This window comes from Dipodomys ordii, unplaced genomic scaffold (assembly GCF_000151885.1).
Source record: "Dipodomys ordii isolate 6190 unplaced genomic scaffold, Dord_2.0 Scaffold68, whole genome shotgun sequence".
Lineage (NCBI taxonomy): Eukaryota > Metazoa > Chordata > Mammalia > Rodentia > Heteromyidae > Dipodomys > Dipodomys ordii.
In genome coordinates this window covers 1,193,156-1,218,822 of record NW_012267284.1, presented here as the reverse complement: position 1 = coordinate 1,218,822, position 25,667 = coordinate 1,193,156, and the positions used below count along the sequence as shown (strand labels likewise).

Genomic DNA, 25,667 nt, shown 5'->3' with positions numbered 1-25,667 from the left:
CAGGTGAGAACCACTGGTGCCTGGCAATTCTCAGGTTTTTAATGAATATGAAATAAGAATGTGGAATTAGAAAAACTCAAAATGAACTACCTTTGGTGAAATGTCCATACGAGCTTAGTTTCATATATGGAAGAAGGACAGGCTATAGCAGACTGCAAGAATACCTTTTCCCTGACCTGGTTCATTCATTTTCTACATGGACCCGAAGAATCGTAGATGCCACTAAAAGAGGCATAAACAAGCCTTTTCTACCGTTTCAGGTGTTCTTTAATACACGTCAGGAATGAGGATGTGGTTTAAGTCAACCCAATTCCTCACTTTCTCATTTTCTTTTCCTTCTAGTGTAACTTTGGGCATCTTGTTCCTGTCCTGAGTGACCATTGCCCATTTCCTTCTGTCTACCAGATAGCCCCAAGGACACATCTCTAGCTTTTGCCATGGTTTCCTTGAGGGTTCGTTTCAGCTGGAACTGGGTGGGTCTGTTGATCTCAGAAGATGAGAATGGTTTGGGGATGCTGCCAAAATTGAGAGAAGAGATGAACAGGCACAAAGTCGGTGTAGCTTTTGAACACACATTACTATATTCTTTCTTTGACAAAATATTTGAACTTGTATCCTTTCATGAGAAAATTAGAAATTCATTCACAAATGTGGTTCTTATTTACAGTAACTATAAATTCTTGTTCAATTTGTTAAACATTTTTTTAACAGATTATTTAACTCTAGGAACATCTAGGTCATAAACTGCCATGATACATTTATCCATGTGATGAAATATTTTTTGTTACATTCACTCCATCCATCTCTCATTTTCTCACACTACCATGTAGAAATTTCTGGTTTCAACAATTTTATCAGAACAGCTAACCCATCCAAATACCCAGAAGACTATTACTTTGTTTTGGTGTGGATTTAATCTTTTAATTGCACATTTTCTGAGTCTAGCTATGTAACTTAGAAGAACTGTCTACCCAGTACTTCCTTGGAATGGTTGCCTAGGTACCTTTTTGACATGGAAGAGAGTTACAATATATATAATGCTGTGTATGCTGTGGCTCAGGCCCTTCATGCGATGGTTATTGATCAAGCAGAAGCACAGCCAGTGGGAAATGGAAGAAAACATGTGTTTTCTCCTTCTCAGGTAAAGGATTTGCACTGGCAAGCAAATACTATGAGTAAACTGACATTGTAAATGGGATTCATTCAAATCAAACTAGGTAGTAAATAAACTTTTTTTAAAAGATAAAGAGAAAGTGTACTAAGCTTAGTTGTCTGCAATGATTTTTTATTTTTTAGTGCCAGACCTTAGGCTTGAACTCAGTTCCTAGGCTTCTTTTGCTTCATGTGAGTAGTCTACCACTTAATCACAAACTCTACTTCTGAATTGTTCTGGTAGATAATTGGAGATAAATGTCTCATGGTTTTTCTTGTCTGGGCTGGCTTCATTCTGTGATCCTCAGATCTCTGCCTCTTAAGTAGTTTGGATTACAGTTGTGAGCCACCCACCACCACCCAATTTGTGAGATAGTGTCAAAACCCTGTAGAATTTTACTTGAAAAGCCCAGTGGCAAGAATGATTTTTTTTTTTTTGTCAGTTGTGGGTCTTGAACTCTGGGCCTGGGCGCTGTCCCTCAGCAATTCAGCTCAAGGCTAGTGCTCTACCACTTGAGCCACAGCGCCACTTCCAGTTTTCTGGTGGTTTATTTGGAGATAAAGAGTCTCACCAACTTTCCTGCCTGGGCTGGCTTTGAACCGTGATCCTCAGATCTCAGCCTGGTGCCTGACAAGAATGAATTTTTAATTAGTTCTCCACTGATTATTTTCATTACAGCTATCTGCAACACCCTCAGGGCTAAAGCTTTCAATTTTGTATGTACTGATTTTCTATTTGAAATTGTAATAGGCAAGGATAACTAAAAATATTTTGTGTACAATAGTTCATACTTTTAATAAGTGAAGTAATTTAATTCTAATTCAGGTAGTTTTCATATCTTTTTTACTGAATTACTCAGAGGAGTTACTCATAAAAGAATTTTCTCTGCCTGAGTATCCAGTCAATGGAATGTGTATGATTTGTGATTATTTGGGTGAACCTACTAGATTTTTAATCTTGAAATGTTACCTTAGATAGACTTGAGTTTTAGGAGTTATCAGCATTATTTTATATTAGCTCTCCACAGACTTTCAGTTGTTCTGCTGTGTTACTGTTATTGGTGAATTCTGAAGCAGAAATGAATGTCAATGAGGTATGTATGCTTTCTTCCAGTTTTCTGTGTGAACTCTTGACTAACTTTGCCATGAGTTGATGCATATCTTTTAGCTCCACCCCTTTCTGAAGAACATCCATTTCAACAATCCTACTGGTGACCAATTTTAGATAAGACAAAGAAATTGGTGGCAGAATATGACATTGTGAACCTTTGGAATTTTCCACAAGGTCTTAGGCAAGTGGTGAAAGTGGGAAAATTTACTTCATATGAACCACATGGTCATCAATATCTCTATCTGAATGGCCCATATCATTCACAGAGGTTCATTGAATCAAACAATGATGATCTGAAGCATGAATAAATGAATGAAATGTCTTGCTAGAATTTATTGCTATTGTATTCATTAATTGTGCAGTAATGTAAGTTACCAACTTCCAATTTAGAACATTTTTACTAATTTATTTGTTGTTGATTCCAAATATTTGTTGATTAAGTATTCCAAATATAAAGATCATATGTGCTACAAAGTTCTGTATCCCTGTAACACAGTACCTTTCAAAGTCAATTTATAAGGTAGAACATTTAATTTATTCATTGTTTTATGTTTCAATCAATAATAGTCAATTGGCCAGTTGTTTGTTTTTTTTTGCTGATTTCCCATCTCAAGAATGACTACTTGGGGCTGGGAGGTGGCTCAGTGGTAGATCGCTTGCCTTGCATGCATGAGGCCCTGAGTTCAATTCCCCAGCAGCACATAAGCAAAAAGAAAAAAAAACCAGAAGTGGTGTTGTGGTTCAAGAGGTAGAGCGCCAGCCTTGAGCTGAAGAGCTGAGGGACAGCGCCCAGGCCCAAAGTTCAGGCCCCACAACCGGACCCCCCCCCAAAAAAAGGGCTGGGAATGTGGCTCAATGGTAGAGCGCTTGCCTTGCATGCCTGAGGCCCTGGGTTCAATTCCTCAGCACCACATAAGCAAAAAGAAAAAAGCCGGAAGTGGCGCTGTGGCTCAGATGTTAGAGCACTAGCCTTGAGCTGAAGAGCTGAGGGACAGTGCCCAGGCCCAGAATTCAGGCCCCACGACCGGACCCCCCAAAAAAAAACAAAAAAAGAAGAATGACTACTTTTTCCATTAAGAAGTGCAGAGGAAGGATTTAAGACACTTTTCTTTTGAGTATGATATACCTGAAATAACATCATCCAGATATATATTTATATATATATATATTTATATATGCATCTATACAGAAATTTTGATTCTGAATGATCAAAATGCTTACAACACTAGAATTTGAATGTATAAATTATAACTAACCTATCTGTCATTAACACTGTTGGGCTGGGAAGGTGGCTCAGGGGTAGAGCGCTTGCCTTGCACGCTCGAGGCCCTGGGTTCGATTCCTCAGCACCACATAAGCAAAAAAAGAAAAAAGTCGGAAGTGGCGCTCTGGCTCTAGTGGTAGAGTGCTAGCCTTGAGCTGAAGAGCTGAGGGACAGCGCCCAGGCCCAGAGTTCAGGCCCCATGACTGGACCAAAAAAATAAAAATAAAATAAAAAAAAACACTAATCTGTTTTCCTTATACTTCTCAGTCTGTCTGCAGTGAGAGTTGTGGTCCTGGATTCAGAAAATCCCCACAGGAGGGAAAGTCTGCTTGCAGCTTTGATTGTATCCTTGCCCTGAGAATGAGATTTCTAACAGGACAGGAAGTGTGTAAGTATTGAAGACTCTCTGCATATCTTCTTTGTATTTCTCAGTCAATGGTATATAATAGGAACAAACCACAATAGATAGTATGCCTAATTTTTATTAGGTAGGAGTTTACATGTCACAAATGATAATAATAATGCTGGCAGGAAGGTCATAATACATGAGGAGGGATAAAAGCTTTGGTGAAGTTTTGTGGACCAGTTTCCATATACACGATATCCATTCCAACAAATAACATGTTGAAACTTTATCTGTAATATGGTACAATATATTGCATAGCAAAAATAATACTCAAGAGCACCACTTTAACTCAACTTTATGCTACAATCCTGGAAAATGCAGTATTTTGGACAAAGCATATTGAAAGGGCACATTAATTTGAAAGGAAGGTGTATGCCAATAATTTTTATTGTTATTAGAACATTCTAGACATATATGTATATGTCTAGAATTGAATATATACTTCAATTTCTAGAAACTGAAGAGTGTAAGGGTCAGAAATTATTTATTTGTACTTCAAAATCCTAAGTCATTAAGTATATTTTTGAGAAATGTCATTTAATACCTGATAAACTATGAAATATTAAGAGAAAAATTATTGTAGTGATAGACTTTAGATATTTTAGAAAATGAGGTAAAAAAATTAAGAGGCTGGAAATAAGGGTAAATATGAAGCCTGTATTGAATGAGAAGGCTCACAGTTTAAAAGGTCACTGTTACCAAAATTGGGGAAGTGAGTCAATGAAATATCCATCAAACTCCACCAATGTGTGATTGAGGTGGGGAAATCCAGAGAAGATAATAAGGGTTATTGATTGTTCCTGATTTCTCTGGAATTTACACATTCATGTCCAAAATAAAATGTGTGCATTTCTCATGAACTATGTGGTTTCTGAAGGAATTGCACAGATTATTACATGGGGTGTGCTAATTAGGTGAAGATTTATCTTTAGGCAATTTGAAAATGGATAATGCTTTCCTGAAAATACTGAAAACATGAGAAAAGAAAATACTGAACACTTCATAGAATTTGTACCTTTGGTTTAAACAGAAACAACAAAGAGCAATTGGTTATGCTCGACAAATTAACCTCTTTGGGGGAAGGGCTAGGAAGCAAGCTAGCTAGTGCACAACTGATGGTAACTCCCACTCCTTGCCAGACATGGAGCAGTGTTTGGGTTGCCCAGATCATCGGTATGCCAACACAGAGAAAAGTCTCTGCCTGCTGAAATCTGAGAGCTTCCTGGACTCTAGGGATCCTTTGGGTATGACTCTTCTGCTTAGTTCTCTGCCTCTCTGCACTTACCACTGCTGTTATTAGGATTTTTACAAAGCACAACAACACTCCTATTGTCAAGGCCAACAACAGAGCTCTCAGCTACATCTTGCTCATCTCCCTCGACTGCTGCTTTCTTTGCTCCTTGCTCTTCATTGGACATCCCAACACAACCACATATATCCTCCAGTAGACCAAGTTTGGAGTTGTGTTCACTGTGGCTGTTTCCACTGTCTTGGCCAAAACTATTACGGTGGTTCTGGCCTTCTCTGTCACTTCTGTAGGGAATAGGATGCAGCGGTTGCTGGTGTCAGGAATGCCTAACTTCATCATTCCCATCTGTACATTGATCTAGCTCATTTTCTCTGGAATCTGGTTGGGAACTGCTCTTCCATTTGTTGATACCAATGCACACTCAGAACATGGCCATATTATCATCCTACGCAAGAAAGGCTCAGACACCACCTTCTATTGTGTCCTGGGATACCTGGGCTCCCTGGCCCTGGCAAGCTTTGCTGTGGCTATCTTGGCCAGGAACTTGCCTGACACCTTCAGTGAGGCCGAGTTTCTGACCTTCAGTATGTTGGTGTTCTGTAGTATTTGGGTCACCTTCCTGCCTGTCTACCACAGCACCAAGGGGAAGACCATGGTGGCCATGCAGGTCTTCTCCATCTTGGCTTCCAGTGCTGGCCTACTAGGCTGCATCTTTGTCCCTAAGCTACATCATCTTGTTGAGGCCAGATAGAAATTCTTTGTATGATATACAGGGTAAAAGACATTCTAGGAGAAAAACGCCATCTTAATATTAAATGACTTGCCAGGCGCTGGTGGCTCACGCCTGTAATCTTAGCTACTCAGGAGGCTGAGATCTGAGGATCAGATCTCAAAGCCAGCCTGAGCAGGAAAAGCCTAGAAACTCTTATCTCCAATAAACCACCAGAAACCTGGAAATGGTGCTGTGGCTCAAGTGGTAGAGCGCTAGCCTTGAGCTGAAGAGCTCAGGCCCAGAGTGCAAGCCCCATATATAGTTGCACCACTATAGAAGCTTGTTTGGAGATTCCACAACAAAATTAATCCAGAACACCCTTGTTATTTATTATTTGGGGAACTGTTATAAAATGTACACAGTAAGATACAGTAAGGCACAACCATATTCATTAATGCACTATGTCCCCATAGACACATCATGGAAATAGACCACAAGGACATATTGGAGTTTTACACATCCATGCAAAAAGATGTTATGTCATTTGTAGAGAGATGAATGGCTGTTGAAAAATTACATTAAGAGAAGTAAGTCATTGTCAGAGGTTACAAAGATCATGTTTTCTCTGATATGTGGAAATTAGATACTAATTATAAATACATATGTAAATCTCCACAAGCCAATTTGCATATACATATAAAAATGTTAATTAAAGCACAGTATATACAGGAGATAATTTTAGTGGTATAATTCCCATGAAAACTAACTTAAAGTTTAACAAAATTAGTGCTAAGGAGCTGTAACTTGGTGTCTCATATCTCAGCCTCTTGAGTTGCTAGGATTACAGAAGTGAACCACGGCTCCCAGTTGAGATACCTGAACTTTAGACAGAGTCACACTGTATATATTTTGCTTTATGCTTCACCTGTTTTTGCTATGACCCCCCCCCCAAAAAAAAAGAATTTGTTTCTTTGGTATATAAAGCAAGAAGATGGAACAGTTGGCTGAAGTGAACAAATGAACTCTTCTAGGGGCAAGCATGAAGAGAAAGGAACTACTACATAACTGACGGTAATTCCCACTCCTGGCCAGATATGGAGTATGTATGAGGTGGCTAGATCATCAGTATGCTAACACAGAGAAAAGTGCCTGCTGAACTCTGAGAGCTTTCTGGGGTATAAAGACCCTTTGGGGATTGCTCCAGTCTGCTTAGCTCTCTGCACTTGGGATTTTTACAAAGCACAACAACACTCCCATTGTCTAGGCCAACAACTAAGCTCGCAGCTATATCTAGCTCATCTCCCTCAACTGATGTTTTCTTTGCTTCTTACTCTTCATTGGCCATCCTAACACATCCATGTGTATCCTCCAGCAGACCACATGGAATTGTCACTGTGGGAAAAAGGATTACTGTGTTACAGGATTTTTCTGACACTTCTTCAGGGAATAGAAGGCCGAAGTTGCTGGTGTCAGGAATGCCTAACTTCATCATTCCTGTCTGCTGCTCCAACTCATTCTCGATGGAATTTATTTGTAACTTCTCCCCCATTCATTGACAGAAATGCACACTCTGAACAGGGCCATATTATCATCCTGTGCAACAAAGGCTTAGTCATTGCCTTCTACTGTGTCTTGGGATACCGGTCTCCTTGGTCCTAGAGAGCTTCACTATGACTTTCCTGGCCAGGAAACTGCCTGACAAATTCAATGAGGCCATGTTTCTGAACTTCTTTCAGCCTGCTGGTGTTCTGTAGTGTCTGTCTACCACACCACTAATGGGTACTTGGTTTTAGGCAGGGAAGTCGTCTCCATTTTGGCCTCTAGTTTAGGTCCTGTAGGCAGTATCTTTGTTCCAGAGTGTTATATCATTGTACTAAGGTCATAAAAATTGTCTTTGTCTTGAGTCTGGGTCAAACACATCCTATGAGAAATAACTCATCTTGATATTAAATTTAAGTATTTTTGAAATTCATGGGCTCTCCAGTGAAAATTAATATCACTTTCCTCATCAGAACCTAGTAGTTTACACTTGGGGAAATACTTCACAGAATAGTTGACTCTTATAGTCTATTACTCATTTTCCTAGTTTTAGGATATTTACTGCATATTCAAAATTAAATTTTATTCTGGGTTTTATTTGGACCTTCCACCTTAGTCTGTACATCATCTTTTCCTGTTTACTTTTGAGTCTATCACTTACCTTTCTTTTACTTGTCCTACACATTTGACCTCCTTATTCAGAATTTTATATACCACAAATCTTTAACTACATAATACTTATGTATTTTTTTCCTCTTTAAAATATCTGTTAGAAATGGTGGGACAAAGAGTGAACAAATTCAGCAGTGATATTCACTAAACACTATTTTGAAAATGAACTATACAACTTGTGGCAGGAGCTAGGTGTCATAAATCTGAGAGTAAATGAGGGGTGGGGGGACACTGTTAAAAGAAATGTACTCATTACCTGACTATGTAACAATAACCCCCCTGTGCATCACCTATACAATAAAAATTTTTAAAGTCTGTGCTTTGTTAATTATAATCATAATTACTATTATAGATCATTATATATTTATACAATATATGTTATTTGGTGTGTTTTTCTATCCCTACATTAGCTCTTACAAACCTTCCCAGTCTATTTATGCATATACTCTCTCTCATAAATCATTAAGAATTAGATGGATGTACGCTACAAGAACACTCAAGTTTCTGTGGCAAGTTGTCAAATACACAAGATAATATTTTATGTCTTTCTATGTTCAATTGTTTAATCACCTCTTATTAACGTAAGTGGGGAAAAGAAATGCTGTTACACAATTGATAGGCATGTAATGTGTACCAACCACTGTAGAAGGCAATTGCAGTGTCCTCAAGTAATTAAACATAGAATTCTCCTATTGTTTAGCAATAAAACTCTTGGACATTGGGGGGGAGGGGAGAGGCTGGGAAGGGATGTGAAGGGTAAACCAAAGGAGGAGGCTGCAATGCTTGGTAAGAAATGTACGCATTATCCTGCCCATGTAATGGTAACCCCTCTGTACAGTATGTTCACAAATAAAATAAAATTAAATTAAAAAAAAACCTCTTGGACATTTTCCTCAAAGATTAGAAATCAGATTACACTAAAGCTGCTTTCATAGCTCATTGCTGTACTATTCACCATGGCAAAATTATGCAAGTAACTCAGAGGTACTCATCTGCTACTAACATGATAATATATCATTGTAGAGAAATGTATGTATGTGAGAAAATTATATTAAGTGAAGTCATGCTCAGAGAGCAAAAGATGCATGTTTCCCCTCATTTGTGGAAGCTAGAACTAATTGTAAATATATATGTAAACCTATACAGGGTCATTTTGTATATATACGTGCATGTTAACTAACGTGATATGTGCAGAGTAGGTTTCCAATGGTGTAGTGAACTTGCAGTTTAACAAAATTAATGCCAAGGAGATGGAATGTGGGGTCTTCATAATGGGTGAAGTCACTGGGAGGGGGTAGATGAAAAGATAAAGCAAGGGAGGGTGAAATGAGGCATATTTTGTGCCCCTTTTTTATATGAAAACGTAGAATTTGGAAGGATTACTTTGAGTGGAGAGAAATAAAAAATTACAAAAGTGGTGACACTGGTCAGTATGCATTGTACTCATAACTAGGTATTGTGAATTGAAAATTGTTTGTACTAATACAATAGATAGTAAAAGGTTTAAAAATAAGCTGTGTGTTTACAAATTATACATTTATTTCTGAAATTTTAAGGACTTACTATTTACATCAATATTTCATTTTAAGTGTGAAATATCTTCACGTTTTCTTAGAAAAAATATTTCTTCTTGCAAGAAATGACTTTCTTACTCCGCTCTTGAATTTGTGAACCATATGAACTCCTAATGGAAGTCTGTTTTCCTGTCTTCCATTTTGTAGTGATAGGTTTAGGAAAAGTTGTAAACCACTGTCTACAATTCATGTGGGAATATGATTTTTCTTTTTCAACTCTCATCTCAAATTCTTTACTGAATTTCTCAATCTTAATGCTGACTATTCAAGCCAGTTCTCTAATTCCTACATCCTACATTTGCTTGACATTTTTAGGTGATAGATCATTATTTACCCAGGTAGTCTGAATTATTTGACCAAATATTTTTGTAATTTTAATTGAGTTGCTTATTGAGATTTTGGAAGTATTTCTTTTCCCAGTTCTAGGGCTTGAACTCAAGGCCTGGGCACTGTCCCTGAGCCACTGCATGAAGTTCTAGGGCTCAACTACTCGAGACAGAGAACTCTTCTGGCTTTTTATAGAGAAGTGTTGCATGGGCTTTTCTACTTGGGCTTTCTTTGAACCTTTATCCTCACATGTCCTACTCCTGAGTACCTAGGATTGCAAGAGTGAGATATTATCTCCTGGCTAAAGAACATTTACTAGTTATAGCATGTGTATTTTTCTCTATGCTTTCACCATTTTTTGTTTAGTCACTTTGATAATTTATATATGTAGCTACTATGAAGGCACTCTAGTAAACATAGTTACATTGTTGTATTTTCAACTTGCTGATTTCATTTATTTTGGATAGATGACTGTTGCTGTTCACACAGCAAGACCCAGGAATGCAGTGTCTGGTAGGCAGAGAGGGACCATACCATGCAGGTATAAACAAAGTTTATTAAAACATTATATGCTTGTATAAGGCATAGGGGCATCGAAGGTAAGTCTGTAGTCACGGGACAGTCACGGGACAGAAAGTTGACCTTAAATAATTTGGGGGGAATGTGGACAATTAGCAACTTTTAATCAGTGAGCAGGAAGAGTTGTTCAAGATAATACAGGAGGAGGTGAGGTGAGGCTCCATTAAAAAGCTCAAAAGAAATCTTGAGGCATTGTTCTACATAGTTTCTGGGAGGAGCATGAATGGCACTTCCTGCAATGTGCCAGGCGTTGGGCTTTGCCCTGACTTGGAGGAGGGGACGTCCCCCTCATCCCCCACAGGGAATACGTGCCCGCATGCACCCTCATGGCACACAGGCGCTCAGATGGGGTCACGCGAGCCAGTACCTCAGACAGAGGACAACTGAATACAAGAGTAAGTCATTTTATATATTTTTAACGTTCCATGCTATTATCCACAAGTGGAGTTCTAATTTACATTCTCACTAACAGCTTAAATGCTAAACTTTAAAATGACTTCAGCATAAGGTGAAGCTTTCAATATTATTATTTCACATTGTCTATGTGAATGGTATAAATCATAGGCTGGAAATGAGTATACATTTATTCACCAAGCCATCGGAAGACAGTATTTCATACTTAGAATAAGTGATATTGTTTAATCCCAATCTATTTTTAAATTATTAACTCTTTTACAGACCTACATCAAGGATATATGCAAAAATAAATCTCTGTGGATAGGTGTAGCTATGAAATAGAAATATGGCTGATTTGTGATTGAGTTGAATGTACCAGTGTTTTTATTTTTAAGTGGAACCATAGATTATCTGTATTGAGCTACAAAGATTGTATGCTAATTCTCTGTTAACTTCCACTTATAGTTCATTAGGCATTTTAGTTATGGATGAATTCTGAAGCAGGAATGAAATACCATGAGGAATTCTGATAAGGCAGATTTTGTGTCTTAATGTTGAACCTCACTGCACCATAAGATGATGCATTCATTTAGCTCCATCCCTTTCTGAAGAAAATCCAATTTAACAACGCTGCTGGAGATCAGGTAATTTTGGATGAGAAAAGGAAATTGGAGGCAGATTATAACATTGTGAACATCTGGAATTTTCTAGAAGGTCTTAGACAAGTCATGAAAATGGGAGAGTTTTCTCCTTATGAACCACATGATCATCAATTGTCTCTATGTGAAGATAGACATAATTGAGTGGCCTATAGCATCTATGGATGTGGTGTCATCTAGCAATAAGGTTCTGAAATATGAATAAACAAATAAACTTTTTACTGCAGTTTAGGACCACTGTACTCAATGTAAAACATTTTTGGTTTACTGATTAAAGGACACAAAGGAACATATTTGTTTACCAACTTTTTTCATCATTTATATATTATGTATCACAAAATATAAACAGTATCTGCTTTACTCAGCTTGATTTTATTTTGATAGAATACCTCAGAGAATCATTTTATTTTATTTTTATTTTTTTATTTTTATTTTTTGGGTCCAGTCATGGGGCCTGAACTCTGGGCCTGGATGCTGTCCCTCAGCTCCTCAGCTCAAGGATAGCGCTCTACTACTTGAGCCACAGCGCCACTTCTGGCTTTTTTCTTTTTGCTTATGTGGTGTTAAGGAATCAAACCCAGGGCCTCAGGCATGCAAGGCAAGCACTCTACCACTGAGCCACCTTCCCAGCCCAGAGAGTCATTTTAAAAGGCGGAAAGTTTAAGAAAGTTTAATTTTAATACGTTTAGGTTTTAGTCAATGGTCAATTGACTTGTTCCTTTGAGGTCTATGTTGTTACCTAATTCCCTATCTTAATAAGACTCCAATTTCAATAGCTACTAAGCTTTCTAGTATAACATGGATTGGGCAAGCAGAATTTAACACATAGGACTCTGAGGATGATGTAATATCCAAAATATAAGCTGGGAACTGGTGGCTCATACCTGTAATTCTAACTACTCAGGAGGCTGAGTTCTGAGGATGGTAATTTGAGAACAGTCCAGACAGGAAAGCCTGTGAGATTCGTATCACCAATTAACTATCAAAATATCTGAGAATAGAGCTGTGGCTTGAGTGTTAGAGCACTAGCCTTGAGGGAAAAAACACTCAAGGACTGCACCTAGGTCCTTATTTCAAGTTCCAGATTTGGCAGAGCAAAACAAAACCTAAACAAAAACAACAGCATCCAATCAATAGATTAGATGTATTTAGAGAAAAAATCTCTAAGATACTGGATTTTTGAGGTGTTAATTATATGGGGAACCATTAAAACGTTTGTCTTATTTCCTCATAGTCTTCAGTCTATCTCAAGTAAAAGTTCTGGTCCTGGCTTCAGGAAACATACTCCAGAGGACAGGGTTACCTGTTGCATTGGTTGTAATCCTAGCCCAAAGAATGAGATATCTAATGTGTCAGGGAGGTTTGAGATTATCCACATTCTAATTGAGAATATGAAGAATGATATTTTTATGATGGAATTAACTCTCTCCATAGAGAATAATGCAAAAATCCCCAATTATGTATATTCATGTTATTTAGTACATATATTTCAATGATTCCTGACTGAATTTTACTTATGGAACATAAACCAGTAAGTAGAAAACTAATATTAAGCTAAACATAAAGAAGAAAGAATATTATACCTAGAATGTTGGTATGAACCCATAAGCTCAACACTCAGATGAATAATGACGTTAATGCTTTTTATAGTAAGCAGATCCTTCAAAGCTATTTAGCTATATTCTCTTTCAAAAATTACCAAGAAACAGTGTATTAGGAACACTTAGTTTAACCAGAATAGAGTAGAATTGACAAATATGAAGGGTGCACTAAAAATTACATGACATAATTTTAAAATATTCACCAACAAGAATTAAGCTAAAAAGATGGGTGATCTGTACAATGACACCTCCAAAGTAAAAATTTCAGGCTTAAGTTTTCTAATCTAGAAAAAATGTTCACAAATTCTCAATTAACCAAAACTAAGAATTTTACCAGAAGAAAGCAAATTGTAAGCTTTAGGAGTGGATTACACAGGCAAGAACCTGTAGAAGTCACTGGATTCACTCACAGCACTACAATTTTTGATACTGGCATAGATTCTGTCAGAACAGCTGGCAGATAACTTGGGTCTGAGGAGCAGCAACTGGGGTGCCAGCTTCAGTTCACAGCAAGCTGCCCCAACCCTGTAGGCCACATGGATGACGGTGTCTGCTAACAGCACACTACACAATGCCATCTGCCTACATTGATGCCAGCATTTGCTCATAGCCAAACTGCCCCCATACCCGCTGCTCCCACAAACGCCAGTGTCCACTCACAAGCGCATGCCCCATACCAGTGTCCACACGAATGCTGGCATTCACTATAATGCACTGCCCCCACCCCTACTGCCCAAATGGGCACTGGCAACCTTAACCCTAACACGTTCCCGAACACATTCCATAACCCTAACCCTAACTGTAACACATCCCAAATGCTCACTCATTCCCTCACTCCCACTCTAACAGGTTCCCTAATCCTAACTTTAATTAGTTCCCTAACCCTAACACATACCCTTAGCCTAACATGTACCCCAACACGTACTCTACTATGTATCCCTAACACTAACATGGACCATAACACCTGTCCTGACATGTACCCTAAAATGTACCATATATGTACTAGAACCCGAACACTTACCCTAACATTTACCAGAACATGTATACTAACATGTACCTCAACACATACACTAACCTTAACACTCATCCTTAACATGTACCCTAATCCTAACATGTACTCTAACATGGACCCTAACACATCCCTAACAAGTACCTTTACCTAACATAGACCTTAACATGTATCAAACCCTAGAATGTAGCCTAACCCTAACACATACCCTAACATGTGCCCTTACACATACCATAATCCTAACAAAACCTGCTTAAGGTGGGTCCAAGTTTCCAAACAGAGATACATAGCACTCAAACCCCACCCATATCCTCGCATGTGTACCCATGCCAGGTCTGTGGACAGAGTGGAAGCACAGCTGACCATTCTCTCTGATCTCCTGTCTCACCCACAGTTAGGGAGAATGGGGCCCATCAAGCACAGTGGGCAAGGACTCTGAACAAAACAACCCCACAGCTGCTGAAGACCATTGGACGAACCTGACACACACGCTAAACCATACAGGTTTGGAATCGTGAGCACTAACATGCCCTAACTCTAACCCCAATCATAATCCTAAGAGATACCCTAACATTTGTGCTAACACTAACATGTACCTTAGCACTAACATGTACCCAAACCCTAACAAGTACCCTTCACACACTCTAAGCCATGCAGGTATCCATTCATGAATACTACATGTACCCCAAATACTACATACTCTAACATGAACTCTAACACACACATCCTAACATGTACCCTAACATGTGCCCTAACCCATATCTTACCATATGCTTAACATATAATGGGTACCCAAACATGTACCCTAACACATACTCTAACCATTAACACATATCCTAACAAGTACACTAACATGTACTCTTAAAAATACATGTACCCTAATACGAATCCTAGCATGTACTCTAAACAATAATGCACCCTAGCAAGTATCCTAACAAGTACTCTAAGCCATACAGGTACCTGTACATGTACCCCAATTAACCATCACATCCTAACACATACCTACTCTAATGCATATCCTAACAACATGCACTCTTCTAACACATGCTCTAAACATAGCAAGTACCATTACAAGTACAGTCATATATACTCTAAAGTACACAGGTACATTACCCTAACATGTACCCTAAGCCAAAGCTTAACCATGTACCCAAACCATAACATGTATCTTAAGATGTACCCTAACACAACCATGTGCTCCAAACTTTACATGAACCCTAACAAGTACCCAAAACATAGTTACACTTATATTAACATGTACTCTGACTCTAAGCTAAATCCTAACAAATACCCTAACACGTATCTTAAAATATATCTTAACTACTACCATGTTCTCTAAACCTCACATGCACCCTAACAAGTACCTCATATGTACCGAACCATACCATAACACATGGCTTAACTCTAAACTGTACCCTCACACATGCCCCAACCCTAACATGTAACTTAACCCTAACACACAGCCTCACACTCAACATGTATCCTAACATGTACACTAACATGTACAGCGACAAGTACCTGAACACATACTCTAAACCTTACATGCTCACTAACATGTCCCTTAATGTACCCCAACATATACCCTAACAGTGCCCCAATCTTAACCCAAACCCTAACACATTCTCTAACACATACCCTAACCTTAAACATATCAAAACACATACCCTAACATGTACTCTAAATCTTAGTGCATAAGGTAACAAGTATGCTAACACATACTCTAAACCATACATGCCTCCTAACATGTACCCCAACACATACATATCCTAACCCTAGCATTTACTCTCACCACTAACATATATGATAACAAGTACCCTAAAACATACTCTAAACCATACAGGTACCCTAACATATCCCCTAAACATACCTTAACACGTACATATCCAAACCTAACACGTACTCTCACCACTAACATGTACTTAACAAGTACCCTAAGGCTAAACCACACAGGTACCTAACAGGTACCCCAAACATGTCCCAACACATACCCTAACACATACCTTAACTCCAGTATGAATCCTAACATGAGCCCTAACGTGTACCCCAACATACACTCTACCTGAGCCATACTCATACCCTAACATGTCATACCCTAACACATATCCTAAGTCACTCACCAATCTTTAGCTGTTCACTAACTCAAATCCATACAAAACTGCCTAACATGTTCAGCAATCCTAACCCACTCCCCAAACCTAACACAATGCCTAACCCTTACCCTTACCCCTTCCCTAACAAGTCATCCAATCTTCACCTGTTCTATAATCTACTTCAAAAACCACTCTATATAAAACATCCATAACCCATACCACAAAGTTCTTCCTTACTTGTTCCCTAACCCTGAACCTTTCCTAAACACTTATTCTAATATTTCCCCTAACAGGGTCCCCAATCTCACCCTTTGTCTATAATGTTCCCTCTATGCCCTTCCCTAACCCTAACCCTGACCTATTCCATAATCCAAATGCTGACTAACCCTTCTGCAACTCCTAACCTCACCAGATCCCTAGCCCTAATCCTTACATATACGCTAACCAAAATCCACTATCTTTCCATAACACTGACTCTAACCCTAACTTACTTCCTAACACTAACCTGCTATGTAAGGGTAACGGAAAACCCTTCCACCCTGAGTAGCCCTACAAATACCCAAATTTAACTCTGCCCTTAATATCAACAACCCTACGCCTTTACTCAATTCCTCAACAACCCTATTCCTTAAGCCTAATTCTCCCATAGCTTTGGGGAGTGGATCAGAGTTGCTGAATGTGTTAGGTACACAATCACTATACGAATTTAAGTTAGCTCAGAGCTGAAGATAGAGGGCAGGGTTGGGGCCTAGAGTGATCAAAGTTGTTCTGACAGGTAACAACTTCCCAAATGCCTTCACTCCTCCAGATTCCGAAAGCACAGATGATGGAGGCCTAAGTTGGACCTCAGTCTGCCAAAGCAAACTTTGAGCTGTACACCCAGATTCTACCCCCACAATTCAAAGCTTCTGGGCCCTCCATGTTGTCTCCTGGCACTTGGTACATTTTCTCCTCAAAATGTCTATAGGCAAAGGGTAAACAAAGGAGGAGGCTGCAATGCTTGGTAAGAAATGTACGCATTATCCTGCCCATGCAATTGTAACCCCTCTGTACAGCATGTTCACAAAAAAAATAAAATTAAGAAAAAAAATGTCTATAGGCAGAGGCAACAGGCAACAAAGACTAGGCATCCAGGAGCCTTGCTGCAGAGAAGCCAGACTTGGTAGGCTGACAGGGAAGGAAAGAAGCTAGGTTATGCCTTCTGCTTCCCTCCAAAGATCCTTATTGGAAAGCTGACACGATCCTAGTCTACAGGAACTGATCAGCTTCTGAGGCATAAAATGGAGGGCTTAGTGTTGGGGTGCTGCCCTAGCCTGTGTAGAGCCCTGCACAGAATACCACTGGAATTCACCCAAGCACACTGAAATTCCTTGGGGAGATGCCTGATGTCTTTAAGGTGTACATAATAAAAACATAAACATGGGCTGGGAAGGTGGCTCAGTGCTTGCCCTGCATGCATGAGGCCCTGGGTTCGATTCCTCAGCACCACATAAGCAGAAAAAGCCAGAAGTGGTGGTATGGCTCAAGTGGTAGAGTGCTAGCCTTGAGCTGAAGAGCTAAGGGACAGCACCCAGGCCCAGAGTTCAGGCCCCATAACTGACCAAAAAATAAAAACATAAACATGTGTCACACAGCCCCTCACCCCCTACCCACCATGCCCTATACAGGACATAGCCAAAAGCTCAGTGGAGACTCAGAGCTAAGAATACCAGCCTGGGATGGGCCTAGAGCGGCTAAAGTTGTTCTGACAGGTACCAACTTAACAAGCAGGAATGTATAGGCTGCCGTGCCTCACACATATGTTCATTTCCTTCTCCAGGCTCTGAGATGAACGTGACTGAAAGCACAGATCAAAACTTGGTATAGCCTTACAGATGAAGCTGGAGATCTAAGTAGGGAGTGAGTCTGTGAAAGCAAGTTCGGGGGAGGGGTGTCAGTCAAGCCACTTCTACATTGGGCCATGCACCCAGATTCTACATTCACAATTCCAAGTGTCTTGACTCCACATTTTCTTTTTTTTTGGGGGGGGGGTCGGTCATAGGGCCTGAACTCTGGGCCTGGGCGCTGTCCCTCAGCTCTTCAGCTCAAGGCTAGCACTCTACCACTTGAGCCACAGCGCCACTTCTGGCTTTTTTTCTTTTTGCTTATGTGGTGCTGAGGAATCGAACCCAGGGCCTCATGCATGCAAGGCAAGTGCTCTACCACTGAGCTACCTTCCCAGCCCCTGAACTCCACATTTTCTTCTGATACTCTGCACATTTTGCCCTCAGAGTACTTACAGTCAGAGGAAATCAACACGCAACCAAGAGTGGGCATGCTGGAACTGCTCTGCAGGTAAGTGGGCCCTGCATAGCTGACAGGGGAAGGACAAAACAGAAACAGTCACAAAACTGCCTAATATTCCCAGCCCCCCAAAATCCTTTTGTGCTGGTTCTGGGCTTGAACTCAGTGTCTGGGCACTCTCCTGGAGCTGTTTTTGTTCAAGGCTAGTGCTCTATTAAGCCACAGCTCTACTTCTAGGGGTTTGGTGATTATTGGAGATAAAGAGCCTCAAGGACATTCCTACCTGGGGTAGGTTCGAACTACAATCCTCAGATCTTGGCCTCCTAAGTAGCTAGGATTACAGGCATAAGCCACTTGCATCTGGAAAAAAACCCAACCAAATATTTTCTACACATCCCCTCCACCCTAACCCCCAGGCCCTATGCAAGACCTGGGTTGGGGTTTATGTTCTGCAAAGTAAGATTTGCTGGGGTCCACCCAGCCCATCCCACATTAGACTGCACACCTAGATCTTACACTTAGGATTCCAAGCTTCTGGACTGTTCCCATTTTCTCATCACAGCATCTGAAGTGAAAAGAAGTCTCTGTACAACAAAGGTTCAGTATCCAGAGCCTTTCTTCTGCTCAGAAGGATCTGGAGAATGGCTGACAAATGACAAAACAAGAAAAAGGCATCTATCCCACACTTTCTGCTCCTGCCTACTGCTGCCCCAACACAGCTCCTAATGAGACAGGCCATGCCAGGCCTGAGGCAGTGATGGTCTACTGAGACCCGCAGGGGACATGGCTCAGCATAAAGCTGTTTTCCTGGCTGGGGAGGCATACTCCAAAATCTAGACAAATTACCTTAGTATGACTAGTAAAATGTGGATAAGACCTCAATACTGGTAAGCGAATGTCTTACACAATTTTCCCAACCACCAAACCCTGCTAGAGACATGACAACATAGCTGAAGGCTCTGAACAGACTGGGAATAGGCCCAGATTTCAAGCTGACACAGACTAGAAACTGTACAGAATGTAGAGCTGGCCCAAACTCAAAGCTGCTGCAGATGATGGGTAGGCCAAACCCAGAATCTCCACAGGTTCAGGAAAGGCCTGCCGGCAGAGCTGGCACAGACCAAGGGCAGGCCTTGACCTGGAACTAGTGTGGGTTAAGGGCTGGGCCAGGCTCAGGGGAGGCCCAGATTTGTGGCTGGCCTGGACTCCAGGTCGTCCCAGACTTGTGACTGTCCCAGACTCAGAGGTGTGGCGTTAGAGCAGGTCCAGACTCAGAGCTGGAATGGACTTGGGGTAGGCCCGGAGGTGGAGCTAGCCCAGATACAGGGCTAGTCTGGACTTGAGAAAAGCTCAGACTGTGAGCTGGCCTGGACTATATGGAGTCATGGCTGGTTCCAACTCAGAGCAGTAATAAACTAGGAGGTGGCCTTGACAAGGAAGAGGCCTGGATGCTGAGCTGGTGCGGACTAAGATGAGGCCTAGACTCAGATCTGGCATAGTAGCCTGTTTTGGGGCCTAACTCACCAAAACTACTTCAGGTACAGCAAAAGTTACCAAGAAGGGAGAATCAAGCCCCAGTTCAGCACACACTTCCTCAGCCACCGCACACCCATGCCCAGGGCCTGCCAAGACTGAAACCACCAGCTAAAAGCTGCCTGGGAGTGGGCTCCAGAGGCCTGGTTTGGGGCCTAGCCTCATGGAAGCCACCTCAGGAAGGGCATAAATGATAAACAGGAAGAGGCAGGCTGTGCTTCTCCACAAGCCTCCTCAGCCATGCCACACCTGTGTCCTGGTCCCTGGCAGGAAGCGCCACTTCGCTCTGCTTGTCTTTAAGAGTTGCCTCAAGGTCAGCGTGGACACTACAGCCATTCTTCACAAACAAGCCACATTTGTATAGGGCCAGCATTACCCCAGGCATTGTCCCACAAAGAAAAGCTGTCTGTGGTTGGCAGGACCAGAGTACAGAAGTGAGACCAAAGTGCACCTGTCCAGTTTTGTAGGCCCTAACCCAACCACATGCCCTCCACAGGAAGTAGCCTGTGCCAGAGTCTCTTGTTGGTCTGTTTGGCCCAAGCAGAACTGACCCACACCAGTCCTGCTCCTGGCTATGCTCCTTGACCTCCCAATTCCATGCTCTTGCCCCTACCATTCTATGCTCTGCCCACCCACAAGCCCCACCCCTGGACCGCTCACTTCCCACCCCCTCTCTAACTGCATCCCTCTGGTGCTTTGTCCCTCACACAATCCCCACCCCTGGACCACTCACTTCTGTGCACTTGCCAAACTGCTCTCTTGCTCTGCCCTCACCCCTCACCAAGCCCCGTATCTGGACTGCTCACTTCCTCGCTCTTGTCCGACCCTCTCCTCTACTATCCCCACACAGGCCCTGCCCCTGACTATTCACTCTTGCCTCACTTCTCCTGTGCTCTGCTCTTCCACAAGTCCTGCCCCAGGACCCCTCTCTTCCATGTTCTTGCCCCATCCCTCTTGTATTCTGTTCCTCCCACAAGCTCCGCCCCTGGGCCACTCATGTCCACTCTCTTGCCACACTCCTCCTGTGCTCTGCTCTTCCACAAACCCCGCCCCTTGACTGTTCACTTCCTTGTTCTTGCCCCACCCCTGTAGTGCTCTCCAGTTGGAAACAGTGTTCCCTGCACCCACAGGTCCCGAGGAGGGTGGGCATGCCTAGAGCGCAATCTAGTGTGAATCAGTGCTCACTGCACCCCTGGGTCCTGAGAGGAGGAGGAAGGTGTGCATGACTAGAGAGCTGTCTGGCTGGAAGCAGCACTCATGTACCTCTGGGTCCTAAGGAGAGCACTATGGTGCACATGTGCCTAGTGTGATCTCTGGTAGGAAACAGTGCTCACTGAACCCAGGGTCCTGAGAGGAGCACTGTGAGAGCCCAAAAATCCAAGCGGTGAGACCACACGAAAGGATTGGGAGTTGGAATGCCTTCTCCCAATACAGTCTCGGAAGGCTGCGAGTTTTCCTGGAAAGGTCAATCAGTCCTGTCTTAAACTCCATCCTAAACTGTGTGGGAGCCTAAGGGTAGCCTAAGGCTGTTTAGCTCTCCTTCCCAGAATAAGAAAGTCACCTACCCCTTGTTTACAAAATATTGTCACACGTTGAAGTTTATACCTTACTTCCTTGCACAAGCCCAATAACAACCTTGGCTAATGGAACCTTGGGAATATGTTGCCAGTGGAAGGAAACAGGTCCCCTGCTCCAAGTCTCAGGTGCATGGTCCGGTCTCCATTATTGAGTTGCTCCAGGTCGTGGAGGATTAAGGAGCACGCGGAGGGTTGCTACCCTATAGGCTCCTGGCTGCCTGTGGCTGTGGCTGCCACTCTTCTGCTTGGGGCCCTCGGTGGTCTTCCTCTCCTGCTGAATTCTGGTTCTCAGGCCCTGTGCCTGCCTCCAGCACTTTCTTCTCTAGCAGCTCTGGCCACTGAGATCACTGCATGTGCTTCTTCCCAACCTCCCCATGCTCCCTACAACTGCAACGAACCGGGCCAGGGCCTTCTGGAGAAACTGGAATGCTTTTCATATTCAGCTGGCATTCAGGGAGCAGGTTACCACAAAAAGAGGACAGCTCCCCCAATCTTGCTTCCGTCCCTCATGTGCAGACTTCAGTGTCAGGAATGGCAAGAAAAGCCACCTGGCTTAGCAGGGGATGCACACCTGTACACCGAGATTCTAGAGAAGGCTGAGGTGGGAGGATGGCCAGAGTCCGGATGTTTGAGATTTGTCATGGCAACACAGTGACAGTCCATCTCAAAAAAGAAATTGAAAAAAGTTTAAGGGGGGGAAAGATAGAGACCAAAGACATTTCTTTAAAAAGTTTTATCATTATTATGAAGATAATGAATAGAGAGGTTACAGTTACATCAGTCAGGTAAAGAGTATGCTTCTTTTTGAACAATGTCACCTCTTTCCTCCCTCTCTCCAAGTTTTTCTCTTCCATCTCCATAGACATTGCTTTTCATTTTTGTTCCAGTCCTGGGCCTTGAACTCAGGACCTGACCCCTGTCCCAAAGCTCTTTTGCTAAGGCTAGCCCTTTACCATTTGTGCTACAGCACCACTTCCAGCTTTTTCTGTGATTAATAGGGGGTGAGAGTCTCACAGACTTTCCTGACTGGGATGCCTTTGAACTGGGATCCTCAGATCTCAGCCTCCTGAGTAGCTAGCATTACATGTGTAAGCCACCAGCACCCAGCACACATTGCTTTTTTTTTCTATCTGAATAAGCTCTTTATTCTCATTTTTAATTGATTTACTTTATTGTTATTATAAATGTGATACAGAGGGATTACACTGACATGAGTCAGGTAATGAGTACACTTCCTTTTGTAGAGTGTCTTCTGTTCCCTCACCCTCTCCCAGTCCCTCCCTCCTGTCTCCACCCACAGGTTATAGTTCACTTTCATCAGTGTCCAGTGAGCGCCACGGCTACACTTTTCCACCCTTATCCCTTCTTCTTCTTTTCTTCAAGCACAGATTGGCAAGGCCATTTTATGTCAGCTGAGCTTACATACTTAGGTATGTGCCATGTATTTGTCTCCTTGCCTTTTACACTGTCATCTGATGGAGGTGTAGAAACCTTTTGAATCTGTGAATTTTAGCTGCTATTTTATGGCCCAAATATCCTTCTCATAGGCAGTTAATATAAATCAGGGAATTCTAGCTTTGAGGGTTGCTGATGATATGATTATGTTTTCTGTTGTTTTAGGACCTAAGTTCTCCATCACATCGTCTCCATTTTATAATTTGGTATAAGTCTTGAATCCACGCACAGATTTATAGACTTAAAAAACTCATTTTCCAGCCAGATTCTGGTGGCTCATGCCTATAATCCTAGCTACTCAGGAGGTTGAGACCTGAAGATCACAGTTCAAAGTCAGCCAGGGCAGACTCTTATCTCCAATTAAGTGCCACAAAACTGGAAGTGGCGCTGTGGCTCAAGTAGTAGTGCTCGCCTTGAGCTGAAGAACTGAGGGATAGCACCCAGGCCCAGAGTTCAAGCCCCATGACTGACAAAAAAGAAAGTGAGAGTGAGAGAGAGAGAGAGAGAGAGAAAGCAAGCAAGCAAGCAAACTCATTTCCCAGAGGCTTGTTCTCTTAGGTAGGGTTCTCCCAGGGGTAGATAGTGAGTAAAGGACTCAGATAAAAGACATTTATTAAGGAAAGGGTCCCTGAAGATACCCATAGATGACTAGGAAGAGGAGAGGGAGAAAAAGGAGGGCTGCTGACCTGTCTCCCAGGCACCCTGAGTATAGCCTGGGCTTTGGATTTCTAAACTAGCCAGCCAGGGGCTTGGTCAAGGCAAGTGGTGGGGTAGCATGGGAAGTGGGTGACCACAGGGAACTTGTTATGAACTCATTGGCTCTCTCTAGAACCAAGTCACAGGTGCCAGCCTTTAATTATAAACCACTTATCTTTGTTTGGGCTGGGGACAAACATTTGACAAGAGACCCCCAGGAATTCTGAGGGAGGCATCACATCATCTTCAGTACTGCTTGCTCTCAGCATCAGCACCAGTTATGGGTCTGTCATCACGCAGTGCTTCAAGAGATAACAAATGATATCTTTTGATAGCCCTGGGATGGGCTCTTCATCATCCAGAGAGATGTCTGCTGCTCCCAGAGGGTAGAAGTATGCGTGCTTGGAATGCTCCGGTTGAAGATGACCTGTGCCATCTGGAAGCTGCGGAGGGCATATTTCTGGCTCTCCTGGTCACTCAGTTCAGGGATTTTCTCACACAGGTGCTGGCAGACAAACGCAGAGAGTGGATTCCCAGAGGCTGGCTGTGGATGTCCAAACACTTCATAGAATCTATCTAGGGATTTCCGAAGCCCAGCATCCTCTTCATTAGTTTCTGCCTGGCCTTTCAAAGAAGGGTCTGGCCACAAGTCTTCAGAAGTGCAGGTTACTGCTATCTGGATCCACATCAGAAGAGTAAGGAAAAGAATGGACTTCCACAGAACTAAGTGCCTCATTGTTGGCCTCCTGGCTGGGTCTCTGTAGTATATAATCTCTTAGGTCGCAAGCCGATGGTAGATCCAATGCACAGCTCTCCCCTGACGGGCTGCCTGGAGTGGCTTCCATAGTCTGGCTGTCACACCAATCCTACATTTCACTCCGGAAGAAGGGAGCCGACTGAGACACGGCGGCGGCCTCGCTGCGGCCTCACCGCACCCCGGCCCCCCTCCCACCGCCCCCCCCAACCCACGAGGCAACCGGCGTAAACCCGCCGCCAGCCCGGCTTCCACTCACCGCCCCGCAGCAGCAAGATCCCCGAACCCACACATTGCTTTCAATGGTGAACATGAGCTCTATCAAACTGTATGTTCCCTGGGTTTTATTTATTGTATTCTATCCAGACACCAGTGTTTTGTCAATTAAACTAACTTTGCAAAGCATATTAGATTTGCATGAAATGAACTTGTTAGAAAGCTTATCTTGCAGATGAATTAGTTCTATCTTCAAGGCCTCCATTTCATTGATAGGCAATAATCACACAGTACTTTTGAACTGGACTTTTAGAATCAGACCAAGATGAATTTGTATTTCCCAGGGGTCATTTCCAGGTGTGTGATCTTAAATTTTTTCCTCACTCCCTTCCCTGAGCCTCATTGTCTATGTATTAAGTGGGTTCTTACCAGACTGCTGTAAAGACTGAGAAAAATGCATCTGATAAAACATGAGTTTGAATTAAACAAGGGTCAGGACTGGACTCAGTGGCTCACCCTTGTACTCTCTGTTCCTGAGGAGGAAGATTGAGAGGACCACGGTTTGAGACTGGTCCCAGGCAAAAACTTGAGATCCACACCTGAAAAATAACTAAAGGAAAAACAGCTGGGAGCGTGACTCAAGTGAAAGCACTTTCTGGCTTTTCTTTGGCATAGCTTAAATAACTATGATTAGCCATCATAACCACTACTGCACTTTGGGTCCATGATCAAGTAAAATGTTACTTACACACAAATGAACACTAGGATACAGGAGCAGTAATGTCACCAGATCCGAGGCTACTGAGAGACTAA

At 42.1% G+C, this 25,667-nt stretch overlaps 1 pseudogene; it reads right to left on the bottom strand.

Annotated features, from left to right (window-relative positions):
- Positions 1–24,024: 24,024 nt before the first annotated feature.
- On the bottom strand, positions 24,025–24,919 carry LOC105990930 (annotated as a pseudogene).
- Between the last annotated feature and the right edge of the window lie 748 nt (positions 24,920–25,667).